At 41.4% G+C, this 22,951-nt stretch overlaps 1 long non-coding RNA gene across 1 annotated transcript in view; it reads right to left on the bottom strand.

The window, feature by feature from the left end:
• Positions 1-22,951, bottom strand: part of LOC109494909 — a 274,874-nt gene that overhangs the window by 109,154 nt on the left and 142,769 nt on the right. Inside the window, exon 3 of the long non-coding RNA XR_002738560.2 lies at positions 6,173-6,288. This is a non-coding gene — a long non-coding RNA (uncharacterized LOC109494909). The remainder of the gene's footprint in view (positions 1-6,172; positions 6,289-22,951) is intronic.

The raw sequence follows: 22,951 nt of genomic DNA, 5'->3' as shown, positions 1-22,951 counted from the left end.
TTCTCTGCACAGGGATATGTTTCTTAGACAATGACAAGCCTTACACCAAATTATGAGCTATAGCTGAAAATACTGTAACAGAATGTCACTCCTGATTTGTTTTCTGAGCTGGAGCTACGTGGTTAGAAATATCAAAGGGGTGATCCATGGGAGTGTAAATGCTCATTTTGGGGAGAGGAAAAACTTGAAATGGCTGTGGAATTGGGCACCACAGCAGACAAGCATGGCCAGACGGATTGTTGCTTGCTCCAGGAAAGGGAAGAGAGACGGTCTCCTGAGCCAGCTGGCGTCTGACCAGTGAGCTCCCCACCACTCCCAGCAGTGTTATTGCCTTCGTCACACATGGATCCAGCTTTGCAACCAAACTCTGCATCTGAGATCCAAGACAGGACTCCTCCCAGAGGGCAAAAATAATCTCTTCGGAGTTTACAGTTACCTAGCCAGAGGAGAGCCACTCTGTACTGGTTTGAGACAACAAAAAGATACTAAGTGCTTAGAGGAAACAGTGAGGAATGGTGTTGGGAGAATACTGGCTTTGGAATCAGACAGAGCAGCTTCAGAATATTAGATGTAGCCTAGAACCATATGCAAGCATTACCACCTCTAAAATCCTCACTTTGCTCATCTGTAAAATGGGGAGACTTTTTGTGGTATTAAGCTGCTCTGAGATTTATTTAATGTATAAAAGGACCCAGTGCATGCCAGCATGCCCCTTTCTCTGGTTCTGAGAGTAGGAGCAGTTCCTTCATGCCCCTCACTGGAATGTAAGGGTTATCTACTCAGAGCAGCTTCTTCAGGCTGGAAGAACATGTGCTTGATATTGGATCACATCACCAAAAGACAGTGACATACCATGTGAGCTACATGTATGCTCTGCAGGGCGGACTGCAGTGCACCAGGCGGAAAGGGAATCATTCAGCATCAGACCAATGTGGACTTCTGAGAGAGGGGGATCTGAGCAAGTTACTCAGCCTCACTAAGCCTCAGTCTGCTCAACTATGAAGTGGGGATATAATCCTATCACATTTTTATTAGAAATAATGCATACAAAATGCTTTACACAATGTATTCAGCTCTCAGCACATGACTATTATAAATATTTCAGGTTTTGAGAATCCTCTAACATTTCTTCTTCATATCCTCAATTTAACTACACTTACCCACACACAATTTTACAACTGGTTTTATATTTTAAAATTTGGAGGGGAATAAATCTTATTTAATATATATATTTTTATCTTAATTATATTAAATTATATATATATATTTTTCTTTATTTTTTGGGGAGAGAGCATGAAAGACAGAGAATCCCAAGCAGGCTCCGTGCTGTCAGCACAGAGAGAGCCCCATGCAGGGCTTGATCATACCAACAGTGAGATCATGACCTGAGCCTAAATCAGGAGTCAGATGCTCAACTGACTAAGCCACCCAAGTGCAACCCTTATTTTAGATAAAAGGTATAAAACAAAAAATCCAAAAACCTACATGTTCCAAGGACCTCCTTAAACTGCATACCTATTTTTACAGAAGAAGAAAGGGATGCAAAAAATAAAAGTATCCTGACTACGTCAGAGAGAACTATGCGACTGTTGCCAGAAATACTTGGTAACTTGCTGTTTGTGTTAAATGAGGCAATTTTCTGACAGTTATACTATTGCTATATGTCTGATGTGAGTGTGTGCCTAATGGTCTTTGAAACTATCCCAAAGTGTGCAGTCCAGTTAGTACCCAGTGTTGACTGAGCCATATGTGTACTAACTTGTGTCAATATTTTGCTTATGATGATGGAAAACAGTCCCAGTTGTCTGAGGTTGTACAATACTTGCTAGGGCTTTGGAAGCAAAATCTCCCCTTAAGACCTTGATAGATGATGAGATCTTGTCTGAATTATAGTTAGGAAGTCATCAAAGGTACTCTGTCTTCTTAATCCTATGACATCTGCCTGTTCCATCAGGAAGATATAGTCACTAAATGTAAGACTGGCTCAGCTGCTTCTATCAGTGTAGTTTTTAAAAGCAGGGACACTTCTGTTCTTATTTCAGCTCTGCTAATTACCAGCTTTGTTACTTTGGAAACATTACACAATCTTCCTGAGCCTTAGTATCCTCATTGGGAAAGCCTGAGATAGTAATCCCAACTTCACAGAGTTGCCATCATGGTCAAATAACATAGTGTGTACAAAGACCTGAAGAGAGTACATAAAGGTGCATAAAGGGGGTTGAAAAATGACAACCATGATTACTACCATTATGAGTTCCTTAAGAAATGTTCAGTTCCTTTGTGATTCTTAAATGCTGTCAGGGATAAGTGATGGAACAAAGTGAAATCATTTGGTAGATTTTGCATCTAGGAAACCACTTAATGCCAGGCAAATTGGCCTGCTGTTGACTGTTTGAAGCATGATTCATTTTCAAAACTTTGCACTATTTTGAGAAGTTAACTATATCATGCATTCTTAAACAATTTTAGCAGCATAGCTTTTGCCAAAGAATGACATAATTTGACCTTCTTTGCGTAAAGGATAGGGACATAAAGATAATGAAGAAGAGAAGAATGGAAGAGCTTTATTCCAAAGGGACCAACCAAAAACAAAAAAGTTCAATGAGGATCTTTTAAGAGTTCCATAACTTTCATTAAGTCCCAACTTTTGCCGTTTTGCTAATTCATCTCCATTTCCCCATGCACATAAGCAAAAAGTCTATAAAAGCTTGACTTCTTGCTACTTGTGTACTATTAGGCAAGTCATTTCATCTTTTGGTACCTCAGTTTCTTAAGCAGTCATTTGGGAATAAAATAATGCTAACTTATAGAGTTATTAGGGATATTAAATAAATATTAACAATATTTAATATTATAAGTATTCCATAAAAATAACTTAGCAATGAGTCTTTCTTTAAAGTCATATTTGAAAAGGAGTTAAAATCAATTAGTAGTAAAGTTCCTTCTTCCTTCAGATTTGCAACTTTAAAAACAAATATAGAAAAAAAAAAGAGTCCATGAGCTTAACCAGGGGAAGAAGTAGAATAAGGAGGTGGTGGTGGATTTGGCCACGGACAACTGGGAAGTGGGGAAGGTGGGAGAGTCTGAGGGCTGGCGCTCTGGATTTGCAAGAAGGAAGCAGAGGATGAGGACACCTCCTAGAGAGATGGAAAAGACCCCTACGCATGACCCTGTGGCAAGACACCAGGCCCTAAATGACCCCTCCCAGTGACGCAAATTCCCCATATAGAGATGTTAGACCATGTTCTCTTCAGAATGACCATCGTCCAAAACACCAAAGGATGTTTTAACCAAACTCTTTGTGAACTTCATGGTCTTCACTATTCAATACACATTCTTCCCAGAGGACATTCTCCTTGTCATGAGCAAACATTTGATAATGTTACCTCACAAGAGAGCACCATGTTCTGACTGATAGGTGAAAGGGGTAGTTTTTAGGAACCGGCTCCAGACAGAAGGGTAATTCCCCATGAATCCATGCCTCATGCATCGACATATCTATACACACGTGCACAGGCACACAACACGTGCAGGAACTGCTTATCTAACACCGGACCATTTGGAAGAGAGTTTATTCTAAAACATGGGTTTCTGGACAAGCATATTTTACTCATCCAGCTAAATACCTCCATAAATAAGAAATGTCCTCAACATCACAATCTAACTTCAACCAAATCAGTTATAAGCTACTCTCTTAGATTGTTGTCTTAAAAAGGGTGATGCCCCTCCTATCGTGTTTTTGAAGATGCCAACATTTCAGATTACGTTAATATTCCCCATGCCTCCCCACCCCAACCTCTCTAATTCTCCCTAGGAAATTCCTATCTTTTTCCACGTAGATCATGAGCTTCATGAGCAGAGAGGCCAATTCATCTTGGTAGCTCTTACAGTGCCTAGATGGAGGCATCCCACAGAGTAGGCATTAGTAAATGTTTGAGTAGAAGGGAGGGAAGACCAGAAGAAAGAGAAAGGGAAATTAATGGAGGGAGTAACCTGCATACCTTAATCCTAATAGTTGCACAGATATGACTGGGAAGCCCTCTCCAATAATCCCATTTCTATTAATATCTGCTACAAAGCCAAGCCAAGGCCTCCCAGAGATGTTTAATTTTTCAAGGTGCACTGGGCATACCACCCTTACTAGGGTCATCTCAACAGGTGATGAGCTCTTCTTTGCTATACTGACAGAATCTCAGTTCATTAGAAAACACATAACCAGGATCCTGCAATCTGCTCAGAGCAGAGCCAGCATTAGAATTCAAAGCCCTAAAGCTGCAGGACAATGTTTTATCCCACTTTATATATGTGACAGCACATTGATATTATCAGACATTTAGTAGGTGCTCTATAAATAGTGGTTGAATGAGTCTCAGAAGTGAAATTAACTCTTAGGTTGGGGAAAACTATTATGATTAAGTGCTTTACCTGTGAAGAAACCAAAGCTTAAAGAGGTTAAGTATATTCCCCAAGATGTCGGCAAGAGCATAGCCAGCAGGGCTCCAAGTATAGTGTTACATTAGTCTGTCCCAACGTGAACAAGTGAAAGGCATCCTGTCTGCCCTGGATGCTGCACAGATCAGAGAGCAATTGAGTGGAAAAGCAATGTGTCCTTGCTCACACCCTCAAGATCATACAAAATTTGCATATTCATAAAAAAGATTAATTGATAGTCATGCCCAAATAAATATGACTGCGTGATGTCAGAAATGCTCTTCTCCCTTCTTCGACTGATTTTCTGTGTGACTTTGACCATGACACCTGATCTTTGTCCCATCTATAAAATAGGGGCCGAGGGAATCAAGGATCTCTGCAATCTCTTAGCCAACTTTAAAATGTTCTGATTCTACAGCATACCTCCACATCTTTATCTTCCGGCATCACTTCTACCTGAAAGGCTGCGGAGATAGTCATTCTCTACTCAGGACAAATATCTTACCACATTACACAGAGAACAGAGAAGACAGTAGAGTGATGTACTGTGGGTCTTTAAGCTTTATCATGGAACAACCAAAAAGAGGGAGATCTTTTGTAAATCCTGTCAACGTCGTGTCTATACCAAGAAGAACTTCTAAACAGAAGTGTTGTGAATTCCAAGCAAAAGATTCATGATATTGGGGAGGTGGGAGGTGAGGAAAACCCTTCTACTAATCCGAAGTAAAACAAAAAGTACTATAATTTGAGTCTGGAGTTTTTTTGTTCTTTTTCTCCCTGGGAGCTATCTGCTCTGGCTTGATGCTATTGTTTTTCCCAAGAGAGAATGCAGCTGTTGCTGTATGTCTGGGGGGAAGATATCCATCACCCAGAACGTATCACAAGCTATTAATAATGTATCATTGCAAATCTACCTTGTCTCAATAAACACCCTGTCTCCAAGTACAGATAAAAGGTCCAGCAGGCAGATGTTGGGATTTATTATCCTCACATTTCCTATTTCATATTTCTCTAAGGATGGTGTCCAGTATCAGGCTTATCCTGTGGGTAGAGTAGGAAGAGTAAACTAACATTTGCTTAGTGACTTCTGTGTGCCAGATGATTATATGAAATTATATCAATGGCCCTGAGAAGTAGGTTTTGACAACCCCAATTTGCAGGTGCAGAAACTGATGCTCAGAGAGGGGAAGTAACTTGTCTAGGAACACTCAGCTTGCAAGTACCAGAGAGGAGAAAAACCATCTCCCAGGTGTCTGGCTACAAAACTCTTTCTCTGTCCTCTGTAGCTCAGGGTTACATCAGCGGCAGTTTCACCTTTCCCACTCTACTTCCATAGTTCTGTATATAATAGGTGCTCAGGCAAGCCTGACCAAATTTTAATTGTTGAGAAGTGAACATGGAATATGTCTTTGAGGACTGCTGTCTGAAAAGGGATTCCTACACATGAGCAGGGATGTGAAACTGCAGTGCATGAAGCCATCTCCCAAAGAGGTGGTTGATTCCTGAGGTTTCCTATTTCTTTGCCTCATTCTTCATGTTGTTTACAGTGTCTGCGATTGAGCTGATAGAAACGCAGCCCTTTTCTATCCCTTCACTACGGAACATTTCAAGTTGCACTTATGCTTATCCATTTCAGTCTTCCTTGCTTGGTTGAGGAGGGGGTGTTACACATGTGCCCTTCACCTCATATTTTAGCATTTCACACAAGTGATGGGAGAAACAGACAGACCAATGCTCTTACCCTCTATGCCCTTGCCCTCTGCACCCACCGCATGCTTAGCTCCTTTTCAAGAGACAGGATGGAGTTGTTTGACATTCAGTTGGCCATGATTCACTGCTGGACGGGGTCACACTGCTCTGAAAAGTAATGAGCATCTATTAGCGCACTGTCCAGAATGAGGCACGAGACCAGCCCACCTCAACCATGCAGTTGATCTGGGAAGAGGATACAACACCCACTCCAGGAGCCCAACTGTTATAGATTCAAAGAGGAAAAAGAAAGACAGCCCTCACTCCAATACGATTTCCTAAGAGGTTCTAAACTGGGAACCACAGAGTAATGATATCTGAGCTAAGAATATAATTGATGCTATGTTTCTCCATAATTATTGCTATTGTGTATATACCTCCCTAGGTCCACGAACCCAGAATGGAAGAGGGGACACGGGCACTGAAACCCCATCCAAATTTCCAGCTACTCTCACTAGATTACATTCCCCTTGAAGGAAGGGCAAGTGCTGACAATTGTACCACAGCTATGTTAGTGATTCCAATGGAGTGTGCTGGCAATTTTCATGTTCAAATCTGCCCTTTTAGGTCACATTTGTATAGATGCAAAAAATGAGGCTTGGAAAGAAGTCAGGTAACTTGCTCAATGTATATAGCTGATAAAAGGCAAAGTTGGGATTTCACCATGATTTAGAGAAAAAAAAATGCATTTCTTGGTATCTGTGCCTCTGCTGCAGCTGTTTAGGAAAATGCAGCATATATGCTTAGTCCTCAAGGAATTAAAAAGCCAAACTCAAATTCCCTGGGTATCTACATGCCCTTGAAGGAAAGCACTCATCCATTTCCCTTTGAAGCAGCTTCCAGAGATAGCCAGAGTGTTGTGCAAGGGAGTTCTCGTAAAAATAGGCACCGCTCACTGGGCTCCATTTCTGCAGCCCCAGAAGGATGTAAAACCCCGCGTGGTCATAAGAAAACTGAACAATTTTACTGACAAATTAAAGGTTTGGGAAGCAGCAGGAGAAACTGGTCAGCTACAACTTCAGAAAAAAGTGCACTGAACATTTCAAAGCCTTCACTTCAATTATGGAGGGAGCTGCGGAGGTCTGGGAAGTGGTCCCCAATGGGTGTGCACCCAGCATTAAATATGTGTTCTTGCACTCAGCAGGGCTTGAGCTCTTTTAAGGAGGGACTGGATAGTAGGAGAGGGAGGGGTGGAAAAGAGTGAGAGTGAGAGAGAGCAGAGGTGGGAGGGGTTCTGAAACATCTGCCAAGGAGAAATCTTGCTCTGGTCATCAAATGGTACAGCAAACGAATGGGATTTTACAGATGCTGCTTACAAAGGGAGGACCACAGTGAGCGAGGAACTGGTCCGAGCTCCTCGTTCCTTGGCAATAAAGACTGGCATTCGCCAATGAATAAGCATGAAATATCGGTGAAACATGTCCACATAATTTTAACGCACATTTTATATGTATAATATATAATGCATAGGATCATCACTGTTTCTATTCTTGTATCCATATTTTATAGAAAACAGACTAAAGTTCATAAAGTTTAAACACGGTAATTCATAAATGGCAGACCAATCGCCATCTTTTCCTTAGTCTTTTGAACCATTTAGGAGCCGCCAAGATGCATTTTTCTCCAGGAAGTCCTCCTTATTGCTTCAGGTGTGGGTTAAGTGCCACCATGGCTGCGTTTCTACTCTATCCCAGTACCTGCCACTTGTATTCTAAGGGTCTTGAGATCTCTGTCTCCTCCACTAGACCTTAGGCTCCCTAAACTAGTCAGCTGCCAGGTTTATTTATTGTGTCACCCCTAGCCCCCAGCACAGTCCATGTGCAGTATGAAAGTGAGGTTTCGAATGAACCATCTTGGATCTCTCTTACTCTTCTTCTTACCCAAGGTCCACACTCTGGGTTTTTATGTCTATCCTCTTCCTCTTCATCCTCCTTCCTCTTTATTACCCCATAAAACCCTGTCAGCTGCAAGTCAAGAAAATTACTCAGTACATGACTTTGCTACAAGGCAAAAATAATAGAAGAGAGCGCCATTCATTTTCCATCCCAGTGATGTCTGCCTTTGAGTAACAGAAATAACTGTCGTTTATTGAGATGCAAATGATAACAGCAGGGTTGACCATAACAGCTGATTTTCCCTGAGAATTTAGCCTGCCCCTTTCCTTTTGCAAGTACTTCCTCATTTAATTCTTCCAATGGTCATGAAACCCTACGAAGTATCATCATCCACTTTCATAAGCGAGGCTCATAGATGCTAAATCCTTAACCAAGAACACACGACAATAATTTGAAAGTACTTCTATCTAATTCGGAAGTCAATAAGGTTTCTCTTACATCAGCTGCCTTTCTAATATGAATAACTGCAATGGTCATACACTGAGCATCTCCTGTGTGCTTTATACTTCATGTATATAAGTCATGTAATGAGTTAATGCAACCAGAAATAAAGTTAGTACCTCTTTATGGATTGATATACGAGGAACTTATGGAGCTAAGATGATTTGGAGAGGTTAAGGCAAGCAGCTATACCTAACGACCTCTTGAGTAACAGACAGTATTCTGAAGATTTATGAGCAAAACATCAAGGAAAACTTACAAGTCTTTAAGCACAATTTTATTATATAATGAAGGCAGGGACTCCTCCATCTTTGCCTAAGGGTTGTCTCCGTGGGGCTCCACAATGTGGCAACTCGGGCATATGGCCCCCTTCCAAAGGAAGGCCCTGCTCCTTGTGGCTGACAGGCCAAGTCTCAACACAATCTCTTTAGATTCACGATGGAATGGCAATTATTTAAAATTGGCTCAGGTCTGCATACTCCACTGGATTCCTTTTTATCCCACTTTAAGTGTTTCCCTTGGGACCGCTTAAACAGCTCTATCTTTTTAATGACAAACTATCCATCGACAGGACTGGAAATGAAATCAAGCTTTTGTTTAGCAACCAGTCTGTTTATTTATTTTCCAAGTTCATGAGTTTATATGTATGCTGCTCTTAATGGGCAGTGCATAAAAATGCCTCTTTTTATTTTCTTTTCATTTGCATTGTTGCTGATAATGGCTATTATCAAGCCATTAGAGGCAGAAAAGTACCGTTTTTGCCTTCCAAGATGGGTTGCATTTGTGTATGTGTGTTCTATGCAGATTGGCCAATATGTTAAACTTTCTTTTTTACTTCTTTCTCCGATACAGATGGCTTAATGTCAGCCACATGATTTTTCTCACTTATGCATGGAATTATATACATATATATTTATGTATACAATTATACACATATGTACGTGTGTACACATGTGTATGTAGATGCACACGTACATATTCACATACACATATAAACACTCACACACATGTGTATATACACAAACATTCATACATACACACAGAAAATCTGCTTTGTCTTTTTTTTTAGTTTAAATTCAACTTAGTTAAGATATAGTGTAATATTCGTTTCAGGAGAAAATCTGCTTTTTCAATCAAAATGAAAAGTCTGTGCCAGGGATGTGAAATGCGTTCTACACCACATCAAAATCTGAAGCATTGTTATGTAAATCTATGACACCACGGTCTTGTTTTAAATAAAAGGCATGATGGACTGAGTCTCTCCCATAGGTAGTCCATTTAAGCTTTCACGGTTAACTAGAATCATTGTTGAGTTGTATCTGAGAGGCACAATCATATGGATAAAAACTAAGGAAAGTCATTCTTTATTCAGATGTTTCCAAATGTCTACTCAATGTAAAAACACAAAACAGTCAAATTTGGGAACTTATGTTTCAAAAGATTTCATCGATTCTTGAAAGTGGCATTTGTTTAGATTATTTTATGGGAGGGTCAGAAGAAGACATTCACTTTTGTTTTTGATAGCATTTTAGGTGAGATGGGTAAAATGAAGCTAACTAGCATTCATTGGATATTATCATGTCCTAGGTCTTTTATAAATATTATTTGACATTGTCCTCTATGAAGAAGGTCATGCTTTAAAATATACGTCACTTCTATGAAGTAGTATTTTCACTTTATGTGTTGGTGGAGCTGAGAATCAAATGTGACTGTTGCCAATTAACAAAGCTCAGATGGACAAGGCCCCAAACATGAAGGAAGGCCCAGTTGTCTGGTAGATTACGAAAGCTAAGCTCAGGGGCACCCAGGTGGCTTGGTCAGTTGGGCGTCTGACTTCGGCTCAGGTCATGATCTCATGGTTTGTGAGTCTGAGTCCCAGGTCAGGCTCTGTGCTGACAGCTTGGAGCCTGGAGTCTGCTTCAGATTCTGTGTCTCCGTCTCTCTGCTCCTCCACTGCTCGCACTGTGTCTCTCTCTTTCTCAAAAATAAATAAGCATTAAAAAATTGTTTTAAAAAAATGCTAAGTTCAGTCTTGCCCTGGAATCAAGGCCTGGAGTAACAAACTATATTAGAACAGTGGTTGTCAGCTGGAGCATTTTGCCCTCCCAGGGGACACTCGGCCATGTCTAGAGACATTTCTGGTTGTCACACTGGAGGTGGGGTGCTACTGGCATATAGCAGGTAGAGGCCAGGGATGCTATAAGCGAGCCCTCCCCAACAAAAAAGCATCTGGCTTTTTTGTCAACAGTGCTGAGGCTGAGAAAGCCCTCCTCCATCTAAGACCCCGATGTTCCTCTGTATTTTATCACTCCTGTCATTTTATATAGATCAGTATTCTAACCACGATCTGGGAGACAAATGTAATGTTAGCATGTGCATTGGAAAGAAGCATAGGGTAGGGGGACCAAATGCAAACCCTGACTCTGCTACCTACAGCTTGTACCTCATGGGGGAATGACTCACCCTCTTGATGACCGAGTTTCCTCATCCGCAAATTAGGGAAATACTAGCATAAACCTCATGCATGGGGTTCTTCAAAGGATTAAGTGAGAGAATTTGCATGAAGAGTTTAGTGAGACAGTTTAGTGAAGGGTAAATGTTCAACCACTTCACTCTTATTCTTATTTTCACTGCTGTTATTATTACTTCATGACTTATTTCCATTTTCTGGAAAGCACTCAGTTTTTAATACTACCTTCATTTTTTTAAGAAAGCTTTTATCTCAAGGTTAGGTAGACCTGCTTTCACTCACGTTTGATTGCAGACTGCCGCAGAATCAGAATAAGGAGAGGGCCAAGCTGCAGGAGGAAGTTGTGGGCTATTTTTGGAAGAAATGCTCTTCTATGCACAACTCCACAAACCCTTTCAATATGGTATCTTCAGTATCTTCCTGAGAGAACCCAAAGCTCCTGGAGAGTCCTGGTCCTCTCTACACAGTAGAGCAGCATCTCTACAGCTAGGATGCATCTAGCATGTAGGATTGGGCTTTGCCTTCTTCCCACAGCCGTCATTACCCAGCTAAGGAGAGAATCAGGCAGTCTGAGGGAGCTCACTGCAAACCTCTTGGGTGACTTAAAATCACTGTCATCAAGCATGAGGAAGACTGGGCTAGTGGGAGGAAATGGGTGAGGGTGGAAGAAGGGAGACAGAAAGCATGAACTAGGTATTGGAGAACTCAGGGTTCAAGGAATTTGCTCAAGGCCACACTGCAAATATATGGAGAAACCAAAATTAAAAGCCCAGAAATCCTTCCTCTCAAGCCTTCTGCTATTTTCCTCTGACTAAAAGGAGTTCCCTGATTAGAGAAGCTATCAACAGGATCCTGAATCCAGGTACTTACAAGAAAGGCAGATAGAGGCAATCTTGTTATTGATAAAACATTGTAAAGAATGAAATGGAATGTGTTGTTTACTGCCTAGTACAGAAAACAGAGAAATAAGAAATATCCATCAAACTCTCCCACATAGAAAATAAACTTTCCGTTGAAAGATAAGAGGAAACTCCTGTGTTAGATGTCAAATCCTTCTGTTAGTTGCTTTCTGCCTGCGGGTGATTGGGCAGCAATACCCCTGGGTAGACGTGCCTTGTAGCTTCGTTTGCCGTTTGGGAGATGCCATTCCATCATTTGGGGCCTCATAAATGACTGGAAAATTCCGTGGGCAAACTGCCATTCTAACTAGTGTGCATCAGTCCCCAAAAGGAAGAGTTATTATAGAACTCAGAAGCATATGTGAAGTTTGTCAATGACATTTATGGAAATGGTGCAGTTTACCATCACCACCACCACCACCATTGCCACTACCACCATTGCCATCACCCCAAATCATTATCCTTGTCTTCATCACCAACACCACTACCACCACCACCACCATCATCAACATTATCACCATCATCATAACCCATCACCACCCATCATCTTCATCACCACCATCATGATCACGATCACGACCACCACCACTGCCATCATTATTGCTACGCATCAGGAACTGGGTTTGCATTAAATATTTCATTCAGCACTCACAGCATGAGGTAGGTGGTCTTAGTCATTAACATTCCTTTCTTTATAGTTGTGGCAATTCAGACTCAAATGGGTGAAATAGTTTATCAGGGATCACACATGGCAGGACATTCCCCAGTACACAGCTGCTTGTTAACATTGTGCCCCTTCTTCTGGGACTGATGCAAAGGTTCTGTCCTTCATTTAAACTACCCCAAATCCTCACTTATTGGTGTATCTCTTATGACAGCATGTTCTGAATTTCATTATGCTTATTAGTATACAGCTAATAAGACATCCCAACTAGCTAAGAAATAAGAGGGTAGAGTCTATTATTTCCCAGCACATAGTCAGCACTAATACATTGCAATACTTAAATGGTTGCAATACTGGTGGCCTTTGGATAAATTTTACAAGATTCTGAATCTTTTCCTGGACCCAAATCAAAGCACTAAAATATACATTTATCTGTCTAGTAAGGTAGTAGCTGAAACACTCCCAGCTTGAAAAACACAAGATAAGGTGAAAAACATATGTTTTACTCCAAGACTGACCAAGTTAGATGTTTTGTGTTAAAAAAAAAAACTTAGACAAAAAAATCCTTTCCACCAGGGATAGAACTCTTGATTTAGACTCTGTAGGAGCCTTGGGCTCAGGGCCACATCACTCTGTTCTACCTCACTATGAACTATCAGTCCCTTGCAAGGTTAGAGCCCTCACCAGGTCATGGTTAACTCACTTGTTTACCAGGCAGTGAGCTCCTGAACAGCAAAGACATTTACTCACTTTTTTCTTATTCCCTATTTTAGCACAAAGCCTACCACACAACGGATATTGGACGAATTTTTGGAGGAATGAATGAATTTGTTCTTTTTTAAAAATTTGTTCTTTATTTATTAATTTTCTCAACTGTGAAATGCAAGGAAGTATGTTAGGTGAGCCCCAGGGAACAGCTCCAGATCTCACATGATAAAAGGGTATGAGAAGCCATTGTTATTAGGTCTGATTCAGAGCAGTGATGGCTGAGGTGATTTTTGCTCCTATGAAGTTTTGGAGAAGATTAAAAAAAAATGCTTAATCAGCTGGCTGAGCCATTAATTTGGCATTATCTTCATCTTTTCAAATGAGAGGCACAACTACTGCTTAGGAAAGAACCCAGAGGACGCTCTAGTTTCTTTTTCCCTTTTCCTCAATTCGAATATTACAGAGCAAGGTCAACTACACTAATCAATCCCCACCCTTCCACCCCCATAGCATTGTGAAGAAGGAGAAGTAGTGGAGACTGGAGCGGGGAGGAGGAGGGGGAAAAATGATGATGATGAGCCTCCACAGGTATGAGTGTGAGTGCTGGCAAGACAAAGCAGGGAAAGACTGCAATTGAAGACACCCTTGCCCTCCACCTGAGGTACAAACAAGGTGGAGAGCTAGTTTCCATCAGGTCCCAGACAGGTTCCATCAGGTCAGCTAATTCAACTGGCCACTCAGGCTACATCCAGATGTGGGCCTCTCAAATCAGATTTTCACCAGCTTTAGGGAGGAAAGGCTCAGCCACACCCAGAATATGAGATCAGTAGACAAGGGAAATTTGCAGCATCTCAAAGGCCTTCGACAAACACAGACCCAAAAAATCCAGCACACATTTTCTCCACACTCCGTACCTTGAAAGGACATGAGGGAGGATGGTATGGTACAATTAGGGCTACATTCTTGGGGAGAAATTTTTTACCGGTTTATGGCAAAAACCAGAGGACTGAACTTTCCCTTGTCTACAAAGAGAGTCCAAAAGAGCTAGCTCTGGAGATTTACAGACTCTGGAGACATACCATGGTCACTTTTTCCCTGACCACCGCAGTGCTTCATAATGGGTCTCCCAACGCTCATTCTTATCTCCTTCCAACTCATTCCCCTCACACCAAGGAGAGAAATTCAAGACTGACTATATTATTCTCAAGCTGAAACACTTCAGTGCCTTTATAGTGTTTGCCTTTATAGTGTTTTCATTTATTTATTTTAAACATTTATTTATTGAGGGGGGGGGATTGCGGGGGGAGAGAGAGAATCCCAAGCAGGCTCCGTGCACTGTCAGTACAGAGCCAAGCACAGAGCTTGAACTCACAAACCCTGGGATCACGATCTAAGCTGAAACCAAGAGTTGGACCCTTAACCAGCTGAGCCACCCAGGCACCCCTATAGTTTTTTAGAGTAAATAACAGAATATCAACAATCGTAGCAGGGTCCTGCATGACCTAGCCACTGTCCATGTCTCCAGAGTGCCCACACAACTGTTCCTTTTGATCTCTGGGTTCCAGTTACAACAGCTTCTCTTTACTTTCTCAGGCACTTCATGGAACCCTATCTTTTCATCTACTTACTTTTGACACAAATATCATCTGTCCTTTAGACTCAAATCTGTCTTCACTCCTCCAGGGACATTTGCTCTGAAGAACCAGTCCCAGTCAAGGCTGTCTCTCTATTATACACCCTCAAAGCTCCCTGAGCTTTTCTTTCATATCACTGAAACTCAGATGAGTAAGTTGTAAGTCTATACATGCTTTTGCAACCTCTACCTCAGTCACATTGCTTGCAACATGGTAAGTATTCAATAACTATTTGTTCGATAAAAGTTGTGAAATGGAATGTTATCTCAAAAAAAAGAAAAAGAAAAGAGAAAGAAAATAGAATCAGGGATACCAGTGAGGCTAGTTGGAGAACTGCCATGTTAATGGTCCCAATATCTCAACTAAGAGTCAAATAAATTGATCTATATTTCTGAGAGTCAAATAAATTGATGTATATGTGTGCATACACCTTCCTAATTCTGCCTTGGTAGCTTAGTATAATATATCCAGAGGCACCACGAACATGTTTTTAATTCTGACTTGAATACACAGGAAAAAAGCCCTATCAGGAGATAAGGATTTTAAATTCTGGCTCCAAATTGACTAGTTGTATGACCTCTGTTTATTACATTATTGCTCTGAGTTGCTAATTCTCATTTATAAACAATGACACATTCCTCTCAATGACTTGAATAAGTCCTATTGTGTGCAAAGCTAAGGTAGATATCTAGTGAAAATATAAGGCTCCAACTCAGCACTTGGGAACCTTCCAGTTTAACAGGAAATAGGCATATGAATAAATCTTCACAGTAATAAGGTAAGTGCCATTTTCAAGGTTTGGATAAAGCATTTGGGGAGCAACCGAAGGAAGTGACTTCAGGGTACTGTTTGGAGGAGTCAAAGATAGTTCTACTGACAGGGATGCTTTGAGAACTGAGTTAAAGGATGAACTCACCTACCATAGACAGAACAACAGACACCAGCTCCGGGGCCAGAAAACAGTGGAAATCATACTCCACTTCTCATTCACGGACAGCAGATTTCCACTTAACTCTCTAGGACCACCTTCCTCATCCATAAAATGGAACTTAATAGCCCCTCCTTTGCCATGTTAGGGTGGGATTGGCAAATAAATACTACACACAAAGTACTTCTTGTCAAAAGATCTGACTCACAGGTGCTCAATAAATTGTATTTGGATGTAACCATTCTTCCTATGCTCCATTTCAGAGACTGGCAGGTCAGAGAGCATGCTTTTAACGGATTAATATTTCTGAGGGGAATGGTTTGCATAACTACACTAAGGGGCAAGGTAAGACAGCTGAGTGTTGTCTCTTTGATGTGTTTCTCCCAAGGCAATCCTCACAGGCTCCAGCAATATCAGTTTCCTTGTAATATCAGGAAATTACAGAATGCCATGGGGGGTTTGCAGGGGAAAACAGTAATGGTGAACCTGGGAGAGATTAGACGCATGCAGATTCCTGCTAGGTCTCACACCGGGGCCTAGCAGAGGCAGTGTGGCAGGCCTTGTTTATTACCTCTAATAGCTTGAATGGACCACCTTGACCCTTTGGGGAAAATGGAGAAGGGCTGAATGGCATGGAGAACATGAAGTGTTTTCACGCAGAAAGAGAGAGAATCCAGCAGAGATGACAAGAGTGTAACTATCAGGGGTTCAAGTAAATTTGTAAATTTCTAGGTTCATATTTCTGAGTAACCTGAAAGAGGGACACTTGGGCTCTAGATGCTTCTATATTGAGAAAAATCAGGCCTCAACAATCTATCAATTTTCACTCATCATCCCAGACATCTCCCCCTCTAGAATGCTTTCTCTGATCCCTTAGGTCAGCTCTTTCCCTACCCCTGCTGACCCAGTACTGATTCTGTGTCCTTTGCAGCCATCACATTGAATGAGATGAATTTAGAGAGGACCTCCGTCTTTGTCTCTCATGGCCTCTCCAAATCTGCCCGCCAAGTGCAATCTCTTTCTCTGCCACTGGATAAATACAGCAGGAGCACCCAAACCTTTTTTGTCAGTCTTAGGTCATGCAAACAGTTCTCAGGTCAATTGGATTCCCCAAAAAGCATTCTCCAGCAATGCAATTATAATATCCAGCACCATGGAATAATCAAATGTCAACTGTGTTTTAAAGTTGGGATTTCTCCTCCCTCCCCAGCCAGGCCCTAGTGCAGACATAAGAACTGCACTTTCAGAAGGAGCACAGGTGCCCAGTTTCTTCTTTCTCTTCTTCCCCAGGGATTGGACTCTTAATTATCCATCGAAGTTCCTGAGCCTTACTACGGTGGAAGGATGGAAAGGGGCATAGCATAGTTGTTATCTGGTTGGTGGTCTTGTACTTGTGTGGCATGCCTGAGATGTCCTATTTACATTTTATTAATGTTTATTTATTTTTGACAGAGAAAGGGAGAGTGTGAGTGGGGGAGGGGCAGAGATAGAGGAAGACAGAGGATCAAAAGTGGGCTCTGTGCTGACAGCACAGAGCCTGATGTGGGGCGTGAACTCACGAACTGTGAGATCGTGACCTGAGCAGAAGTTGGACGCCTGACAGAACCACCCAGGTGCCCCTGTGATTATCCTATTTAAAACAGACTCTCCAGAAGCATTTTTTGGATTCTTGAAAGACCCACAGCCTCCATTAGTGGTCTTCTCTCACCCACCTTCCCTTGCCATGGCTAATCCATCTCTGTTTTGGATGGTCTCAGACTCATCTTCAGTCCCTAGGTACCCAGGTTCTCTGCTGGGATCTGTTCAACCCTACGGGCAATCCCGTTGGCAAGCAACCTAAGAAGATCCCAGGCCAGATCTCTCTCCCTTTGTGTGTTCACATGAGGGGGACATAGGACAGCTTTTGTAGATCATGGTAAATGCTCATACAGCATTTGTGAGGTCAGCTTCAAGAGTGCAGGCCACTCAACACATGGTTCGATACACCTCAACACATCTTCGTTCCACTAGTGAGCACTTCTTTATTATTACTGTTGTTGCTGTTGTTTTCAAGTCAGGTGTCAAACGCCAGGCTGCCATGCCATCAGAATTTCAAGAGACAGGGTGCCTGGTTGGCTCAGTCGGTTGAGCACCTGGCTCTTGATATTGGCTCAAGTCATGATCCTAGGGTCATGGGGTTAAGCCCTGAGATGGGCTCTGAGCTGGGTGTGGCCCTGCTTAAAATTCTCTCTCTTTCCTTCACTGCCCCTTTCCCTAGCTCGTGCTCTCTCTCAAAAAAAAAAAAAAATCAAGAGACAGTATATTAAAATGTCAGGGTGGTCCTGCCGAGGCCTACCGCTGTCAAATGCCTCTAGTGTGGAGATGTGAAGGAAGGAAATACCCTTCTCCCCTTTTCACTGAGGAAAGCCAGGGAGACTCACAGTAAACCAACAGCTCTCTGCAAGAGCTGCCTCCTTTCATTTCTCATCACTTTCACTGTAATTGAACCATTTAAAAACTATCATCCCAATTTGCCAATTCTAAGAGGTCTCTTGTCTTGAGATTTCAGCTGAAGTTCCTATTTTGACATTCCATGTTACCATAATCATCGATTATTCGGAATAGCTCCGTGCCAATGGGGACTATTTTAAGGGACTGCCACATATGGACTTGAACTTCGTACACCGCTTTATTTCTCAAACTGGAGAATACAAGACTTAATTCCCTTCACTGGTAATCATACTGAAAGAAAAAAAAATCAGGAGAGTGGGGTTCTAAATGAATAAAACTCTGCAAAGAGGTTTGAGAAATACTTCTAGAAATTTGTTAAATATACATTACAAAGCATTCTAATTATTCTGTAATTGGCCAAGGCTATGGTAGTGAAGCATGTTCCATCCAATCAAAGGGAAACAGATATTTGCCTGATGGACCAGACACACTCTTTAATCCTTTTAACAAGCATGCCATTATCAACAAAGCAACATAAATTTAAAAGCATCTCAGTAACATCGTATGGAAGGGATTATAAATGGAGAATAAATGTCAATTAAATACCCAGAATGGGAAAATATCATTAATGCCACCTATATTTACTTTTCTGCCTTAAGTATGAGATTTTACACAAGAAAACACTATAAATTAATCTATTAGTATATTCCTCAAGCATGAATCATGGAGGGTTTCAAGGACATGGCATTCGTTCTTGGGAACATAATTTTAGTGTTCTCTGTCTTTCTAACTAAACTGGGCACTGTTAACTGTGTTTCGCAGTGCCAGAAAAACTATGATAAAAAGTTGTCAAAGAAATGGATAAATTAGGGGCGCCTGGGTGGCGCAGTCGGTTAAGCGTCCGACTTCAGCCAGGTCACGATCTCATGGTCGGTGAGTTCGAGCCCCGCGTCAGGCTCTGGGCTGATGGCTCGGAGCTGGAGCCTGTTTCCGATTCTGTGTCTCCCTCTCTCTCTGCCCCTCCCCCGTTCGTGCTCTGTCTCTCTCTGTCCCAAAAATAAATAAACGTTGAAACAAAAAATTAAAAAAAAAAAAGAAATGGATAAATTAAAGAATGGATTGGTGAATGGATCTCTGTCTATGCTGGGCATGGAGTGATGTATACAAAAAAACCATGAATTGAAGAACCTTGGGTCTAAAGGAAAAGAGAAGGCAGCTTTGAAAAATGAGGCAAAGACAAGGTAGGCAAAAGGTGAGGCCTCCCCGGAAAGAGCTTGCAAGTTTGTGAAGCCTTCTCATTTCTCCTGGCGTTGGTTCTCAGGGTTCAATCCTGGCTCTCAATCTAGGGCTTTGGTACAGAGGGAGCCCTGACGATGATTCCTGCACTTGGCTGATGAGGGACTGAATCATTCCTATAAGGTCTCCTCCGGGGATGTTGAAGGGATGATGGGAGAGGAGTGGTGTACTCTCCATCTGGCAGCTCATGGGAGAAGGAGAAATATGGACAATGGAACAGGCGCTTCAAACACCAAGACAGATGAAAATTCATCAACCATCAATTCATCCAATAAACATTAGTTGAACATTTACTATATGCCAAACTTGGTTCCAGATTCTAGGGGTACAGAGTGAAGAAAGGCAGACACAGCCCTTGCAATTAGCAATTTTTGATCTAGTGGAGGAAACAGGCACTAAATGAACTAAATGTAAAATTGCAACTAAGACAAATGCCCTAAAATTAATTTTTAAACTATTAAGAGGATGAGTGGCTCTAAATTAGCCAGAGGAGACAGCAGTGGAAGGAGGTAAATTTTCTGATCCCAAACTTTGAACTATTTCTAGGGCATAGTTTTGCAAAATTGATAGTCCACTGCATGGTCTCCATTTTCTTTATATTTTTCCCTTTATATCATTGTATCCCCATTCACCTGATCTGGTCTTCTGGTTCTGAGTAATTTTTTTGTTTGTTTGTTTGTTTGTTTTTGGTTTGTTTGCTTGTTTTTACCATTTGTGCCAAACATTGTTGATGGTTGATCTCATTTCATAGAAATGCCATGAGGTAGAGATTAGAAAGCACAGTGGACTTGGGCCTTTGTTTGAATCCTAGCTCTGTCTCTTACCTCCTGTGTGCTTTTGGGGAAACTGCTAAACCTCTCTGCATCCATCTCCTTATTTAGAATTACTTTTTTAATAAAAGAATTTTATTGTGTAAGCCACATAAAAGCAACTTCAAATAGAATTCTGAAAAATAGCAAGGGAATGCACGATCTCATCTCTCTCATGAATCCATTGTTATTCTTACTTCTTTGCTTCCCGTCTTCACAGATGTGGAACACCCTTGCATAGATATCTGGAGTATAATCTCAACATACTAGGCATTAGTCCGTGTGACCTTTGAGCCTTTCCAAAATTCTCATTTTGGTACAGGAAAAACAATCCCAGAATCCACATGTGCGTCCCTGGAATGCTGAGACACTGAATTACCTAGGACATGTCCTTAGAAAGCCCAGATGGTGACCAGGGCTCTGCCTGGATGCCTGAGGTGCATAAAAGGGGAAGGCACCCTAAGGGAGGTCTCAGTTCTACAGGAAGGACACAGACACAGACAAAAGGGCACAAATGGGGTCTGTGATTTCAGCTCTAAATTGATCCTGATTATGCATTTGCTTTCTGAAGCAGGGAGAGGGAGGACTTGCCTTTCATAAGGAAGAGGCAAGGGGAAGCAAGCAAAAGCCCGAGAGAGACAGACATAGGTGGGGAAAGGCAGAGCCACACAGCACCATCAGGAAATGGGGAAAGACAGCTTCAGGGCTGGAGGTGAGTGTGAAAAGCAGGATCTGCAGAGCTGGCCTGAATCTTTGGGATAACTGGGGCCTAACTGGGGCCTCACTGGCCTATTTCAGGTCTTTCTCCAGTTGAGAACTATTTTATTCATTGACAGTAAATCCCATAATTAGCTTCTGAGGCTTAATAATAATACAACTAGTATATGTGTTTACTGGCATATAATATGAAAATTGGAAATCAGAGTTTAAATTGAACTTTACCTTTGAAAAAATAGCAATCATTTCCTACTTGAAAAGTAATACATTATTACCAGGAACAACGTGAAGAAGTCATAAACACATTAACAGAAAAATGAATTACATATATACTATGTATACATATATAAGACATTTACAATATTTATCATGTGATGGGGTACTGACAATTTTACTTCTATGTTTTTATATTTTTGATATTGTTATTATATATAGATATGATTTTATTTGCAACCTTGGGAAATGTCATATATATATGGTTTATTTCTTCTTTTTCCAGTTGACATTATACTGAGAGCATTTTCCTCTGACATTAACCATTCTTAGAGCATAATATCTTTAGTTGATGAATTTAGATGTATTATTCTTTATTGAAACATTTTTCCCTGTTGTCAAGGATTTAGATTATTACCAACAATTCTTTACTATCAGCAACACTGTGTTGAACAGTCTTGTGCATGTGACTTCCTGCAATTCATTCTTTGGATAAATTCCAAACAGATTAGTCAATCAAAAAGTATGGATATTTCAAGGCTCTTGATACTTAATGTTAAATTATTTTTTGCAAAAATTTAAATTTCTGTCAGAAACATGTGAGTATCATCTTATGGGACCCTTGCCTATCCTGTGTGTGTGTGTGTGTGTGTGTGTGTGTGTGTGTGCGCGCGCGCACGCGTGCACATGCACATGTCCGTAGAACGTTACTAATTTGGTTCTTCCACTAATATATCTTATCAGTGGGCTAATTCTCATTGTTCTTACATATTCTTACCACTTGCATAGTTTCTTTTTGTTTTGTGAATTTCCTATTCATACTCCATGCTTGTTTGTGGAATACCTTCATTCACTTTCTTTTTCGGCCCATATCATTTTTATTCTATCTGCTTTCAAAAGGATTGTAAGTAACTTACAGCAAAAGACAAAGGTGCAATCAAAACATGAAAATCAAGCCAAACAAATCATGCTTCACACATGTCAGAGGAATATCACAGCTTAATAAGCACTGTCACCTGCATCCTCCTTTTGAAACTTCACCAGCTATCTGCGAAGTCTGCTAAGTACAACCCTCCTTACATAGATGTAGAAACTGAGGCTCCAAGAGAGGGGCTGGCGCTGGGACGAGAGAGTTGTCGGCTAGCAGCAACAGAGTTGTCGCTGTAGTGTACTTAATCTCAAACTTCACTGCCAGTTCATTCATTCAGTAAATATTTACTGAGGACCTGTTACATGTCAAGCACTGTTCCTGGCACTGGGGATACAGCAGGACACAATAGAGAGAAGGTATTGCCTTACATTTTAGAGGGGGCAGAGGACAGGCAACAAGGAAAGATGTGTGCTGTGTTAAGAGGATAAGGGCTAGGAAGAGAAATAAAGGAGGGGGTTTCAGAGTAAGGGTTTCAGAGTGGGGGACGCAGGCATTATTGCTTATTATGTGATCCTATCTCTCCCTCCAGGGTGTGCAAGACCGCTAAGTGTTAACATTCTCCTGTGCAACTAGGCTAGTGCTCCTTAAATGAAGACAGGGAGAGAGAGCTCAGGGGCTGCCGACCACCGCCACACCTCACCTCTCCCACGGTGTCATGCAGCCAAAATGCATTCAGAAGTCAGAAGTGAAATTGTGCAAATCCATTATTAACACTGTCTTCAAGGTTACCTCCTGT

Source organism: Felis catus, chromosome E2 (assembly GCF_018350175.1).
Source record: "Felis catus isolate Fca126 chromosome E2, F.catus_Fca126_mat1.0, whole genome shotgun sequence".
Classification (NCBI taxonomy): Eukaryota; Metazoa; Chordata; class Mammalia; order Carnivora; family Felidae; genus Felis; species Felis catus.
This window is presented reverse-complemented; position numbering and strand designations above follow the sequence as displayed.